The sequence below is a fragment of the Setaria viridis genome, chromosome 8 (assembly GCF_005286985.2).
Source record: "Setaria viridis chromosome 8, Setaria_viridis_v4.0, whole genome shotgun sequence".
In the NCBI taxonomy this organism is placed as follows: Eukaryota; Viridiplantae; Streptophyta; class Magnoliopsida; order Poales; family Poaceae; genus Setaria; species Setaria viridis.
In genome coordinates this window covers 33,601,986-33,607,133 of record NC_048270.2, presented here as the reverse complement: position 1 = coordinate 33,607,133, position 5,148 = coordinate 33,601,986, and the positions used below count along the sequence as shown (strand labels likewise).

Below are 5,148 nucleotides of genomic sequence, written 5' to 3'. Positions count from 1 at the left end.
GAGACCCCATGTACTATTTTGTAGTGTCTTTCAATCCTAGCTATGAAGTTTGGCATTACCCATTTTCTATTTTATTTATAGCCTAGTGGTAGAGCAAGAGATATAGCATGAGTTGTTAAATATATGCAACTTCATACCAGATGTTCATCAATGGTTGTTGGATATCGTGCCGTTGGTTTGGTGTGTATGTGGTTGTCGGCCATTGTGCCGTTTTATTTGTTGCAGGTTTTGGAAACCTCACCGTGCAGGGAGGTGCTACCGAAATTTACGATTGACACTATTATGTTCCTTTTTTTTAGGAGAGGCTATTGCACCATCCTCGACTCGTCACTTTGCAGGACAGCAAGGTGAGGTATAAAAGACCCCTCTTTCCATATCATGTTTGTATATCACGTAACCTAGATAGGCGTCTTCCTTTCAAAAGAAATACGGTTAGAAATATGCAGATCTTTACATATCTATAATCATATATGTTTCGAATTGTCCACATTTTTTGGATAGCCCGAGGATGTGTAGATGGGGTTAGTTTCCATGGTTTACTCCGATCGGAGACAGAGTTTCGACATCATCTCCATGTTGTTCTCTGGATATACAATCTCCCTGCCAGGACCTGTATTTGGAGAATAGTGGGAAGGTGCTACCGAAATTCTATCTTGGATAGGAGTAGAGCATGGAAACTAACCCTATCTACACATTCTCGGGTGGGATTAGGACCTATCTTCACCTATTATACATTATAGGAATGTGTAGATGCAATTGATTTTTATATTACTTGTTGATATGTTAGAGGATGGATGACCATGAGTGGATGTACACGGCCCGAGCTAGTCAGGATTCGTTGACCAATGAATGGATTGAGAAGACTAATGCTTTCTTGGAACTAGCATTTGCAAGGGCTTAAGGAGCGCGTGCGACTTGGTGTCCTTGTAGTAAATGTGCAAACACGCGTCGACAAACAAAGGTGGTCATAGGTAAACATCTTTGCAAGAATGGATTTACGATAGACTATACCCGGTGGATCTACCATGGTGAAGCCGATCGTGGGAGAGACGAGGTCGTGAGACAACACATCAAGGATTATGATGCTGATGCCGAGGTAGGAGACATGTTAAATGACTATCATGAAGCACACTTCGATGAAGGACATAGGAAGGAGGAGCCAGAGGCTACCGCAAAGGCGTATTACGAAATGTTGTCTGCGGCACAGCAACCCCTTCACGGGCATACCAAGCTTTCTCAACTGGATGCCATTGCACGCCTAATGGCTGTGAAGTCCCAATTTAGCTTGAGTCGAGATGCCTTCGATGTTATGTTGATAGTTTTTGGTAGCATGCTCCCGGATGGTCACATTCTGCCAAAGAGCATGTATGAGGCACAAAAACTCCTTCGTGCACTTAAGATGCCATATGAGCAGATACATGCTTGTCCGAAGGGATGCATCTTATTTAGGAAAGAACACGCGGAAGCAAAGTACTATGTGAAGTGTAAATCCTCTAGGTTCCTAGAGGTAGACTCTGGTGATGGTCAGAAGAGGCAGCTCGCAATCCCCGTGAAGATCCTACGGTACCTTCCATTCATACTGAGGATCCAACGACTTTATATGACTGAGGAATCCGCGAAACAGATGATATGGCACAAATACGGGCGTCGATACAATCCTTAGAAGCTGGTACATCCATCCGATGGTGAAGCATGGACAAGGTTTGATGTGATTCATCATGAGAAAGCTCTAGAGGCTCGTAATGTACGTGTTGCGCTGGCAACAGATGGGTTCAATCCTTAGGTAATGGTGGCTGCCCCATACATTTGTTGGCCCATGTTCGTTATCCCCCTCAACCTCCCCCCCCTGGCGTCCTCTTTCAACGACAGAACATATTCTTATCGTTGATAATTCCTGAACACCCGGGCAATAATATGAGTGTGTACATGGAGCCTCTGATTGATGATTTGGTCCGTGCTTGGGAGGAAGGGGTATGGACATACGACTGAACTACAAAGACAAACTTCAAAATGCATGTTTGGTACCAGTACTCCCTCTATGACTTGCCGACGTATGGGATATTTTGCGGCTGGTGTGTTCACGGGAAGTTCCCATACCCAGTATGCAAGGTATCTCTGAAGTTCATATGGTTGACGAAGGGTGGCAAGTTTTCTTCATTCGACAAACATCGACAATTCCTCCCTCTTGACCATCCATTCAGACGAGACATCAAGAACTTTACAAAAGATGTCATTGTTAGAGACCCTAACCACAAATGATGATTGGTGCCGAGGTTCGTGCTCAGTTAGATGATCCCGAGGTCAATGCACAAGGAGATGGTTTTCTGGGATAGGGTGAGCAACATGCCTAGACTCAGAAGTCGTGCTTGTGGAACCTCCCTATTTTGATGATCTTCTTCTTCCACATAACATTGATGTAATGAACACTAAAAAGAATGTCGCCGAGGCAATCTTTGGTACAATCGTGGACATTCGTGATAAGACAAAGAATAATGTTAAGGCTAGAGTGGATCAAGCAAGGTTATGCAATAGACCAAAGCTAGACATGGCACCTCCTAGAGGCGGCAAGTCATGGAGAAAGCCTAAGGCCGATTTCGTCCTGACAAGGGCCCAAAGGAGGGAAGTACTAGAACGGTTCAAAATGTTAATGTTCCCCGATGGGTATGCAGCAAATCTAAAGAGAGGAGTGAACTTAGCTACTATGCAAATCAACGGGCTCAAGAGTCATGACTACCATATATGGCTTGAGTGGCTACTTCCGGTGATGGTTCTGTTGGAGGTATGCCCTAGAGGCAATCATAGAGATGATGATATTCCATTTGTCCATGATTTGTATGTTGTGTTCATTGAATATCCATTGAAGGCTACTTGAATTGATTTGCAATTATGTGAATTGTATGTGAAACTCTTTACTTGTATGGTTATTCTAAAGTTGTCCCTAGTCGGAGTTCATGTGAGGACACACATGAATATTAGACTAGCACATGTATTAGTTGATGACTATGTTTCACAAGTCATGGACATGGAGATGTTGAACTAACAATGTGGACACATGTGGAGACATGTGCTAGGACTGACCCAACACGAGAAGTAGTTCTCTCTTTAAACAACATATACGCTTTGTCCTTAGACCTGAGATTGTCGCATGTGTTCTAGATGTGGATCGACCTACTTAGGGGCTATCAAATGCTACGCCGTAACAGGGTAGTTATAAAGGTAGCTTTCGGGTTTGTCAAGAAGCATGCTATGAGACATGGTCAGTCAAGATGTGATTTGCCCCTCTCTGATTGAGAGGGATATCTCTAGGCCCCTCGAGTGATCAGATCCAAAATGCATGGCCATGCTACGTACGGTTAAGAGTTAACCTACAAAGGGATTCCGAATCACAGGATCGAGAAAGAGAGGTCGGCTTGAAGCTAGACCAAATATCGTGAGGCAAAGGGAATAGCATGTATATTATGTTGTGATGGTTCGTCTGATATGATCTTCGTGTGCGTATAGGAGTTGGCACGTCTTGCTAGAGGCCGCTACCGACTATTGGGCCGAGCAGGAGTACTCGGGCCATGTCTATACGTATTCGAACCCATAGGGTCACACACTTAAGGGGCTGGAAGCCCAATTCGGATCTGATCCGAGTTGGATTAGGTTTAGAAGTACTAATGGGCCTCGGATCCAGAGGCTCATCAGGAACCTCTATAATTAGAGGGGTGGGGGCGCCCTAGGGTTTACACTTTTTGGCGAAACACACCTGTCGCGCCTCCCACGCCCTCGCCTGTTGCAACTCGCGGATCTAGCAGTCCGGCTTGCAACGCTTCCTTTCTGCACGTGTGGATACCTTGGAGGTGTTGCGCCTGCAGCACTTGGACGAGCCGCCGACGAGCCACGACGAGCCGACGACGAGCCGCGGTACCGGAGACGATCTTGCTGCACGTGGACGAGCTGCTGAGGAGCTGCTGGACGTGATCGACTACGTACGACTACGTTGATCGACTATGTGATCGTCTTCACTGCATCGACGCATATCTACATCTTCCGCACCAGTAGTGCGTCGAGTGGTAATCCCGTGATCCTTATATGGCAGTTCTTCCTAGTTATACGCGGTAGAATTTTTGAATTGCGCTAGTGTAGCCTACCTCGTATCCCAACAGGTTCAAGGCTATGTCCATGAGCATGTCTGGCTAGTGTTGCTGGAGTTGAGCAATTTCTTCCGCCAGCTTTGTGCTAAGGAGTTATCTCGTACCGTGGTTGCAGACATAGAAAGAATGGCGCTTATGTTGCTCTGTAAGTTGGATAAGATCTTTCCACCCGGCTTCTTCAATCCGATGCAATATTTGATTTTGAACCTCCTGTATGAGGCATGAATGGGGGTGCCTGTGCAGGGCCATTTATGCTATTCAATTGAGAGATATCAAAAGGTTCTTCGAACTAAATGTAAAAATAAATACAAAATTGAACCATCCATTGCAGTGGCATATATTCTAGAGGAGGTGTCAAACTTCACAACAAAAAACTATGCTGACAACCTTCCTAGCGTGCATAATCCACCCCCTCGTTACAATGCTGGCAAAGATGAATCGAACCTTAGCATTTTCCGAGGTGGAAGAAATATTGTAGGCCCATTGTAACATCATTCGTTGATTTTTACATACTTTTGCTTTGCATTGTAACATTAGGATGAAATATTGTAGACCCAGGTGGAAGGAGAAAGAAAGCAACGGGAGGAGATAGAGGTGAGGATGGAGGCAGATCGGCAGGAGATGGAGGCGAGGATGGAGGCAGATCGGCAGAGGGTGGCGGCAGCTGAACAGAGGGCAGAGCAGATGTTCCAGTATATGCAGGGTGTATTTGAGAGGATGGGTCATCCTCCGCCACCGAACCTATTCCCTCCTCCTCCACCTCCACCTCCTACAGCTACTCCTATGAGTCACTTGACAACCTTATAATCACCGTTTCTAGTTTATACAGAATCAATCTTACAAAGAAGCCCAAACACTAGAAACTGGAAACAAAGAATGGAAATATGTGAATTAAACAGATTAATGCTATATGCTTGTTACCAACTAGTACTTAAGCAATCATACTAGAGCACAAATGCAATCGTACGTGTTGTTCAATCTATTCTCACACATGCAATCTCTTCTCCTTTGT

At 45.1% G+C, this 5,148-nt stretch overlaps 1 pseudogene; it reads left to right on the top strand.

The window, feature by feature from the left end:
* Nucleotides 1-790: 790 nt before the first annotated feature.
* On the top strand, nt 791-4,943 carry LOC140220289 (uncharacterized; annotated as a pseudogene).
* The last annotated feature ends 205 nt before the right edge of the window (nt 4,944-5,148 follow it).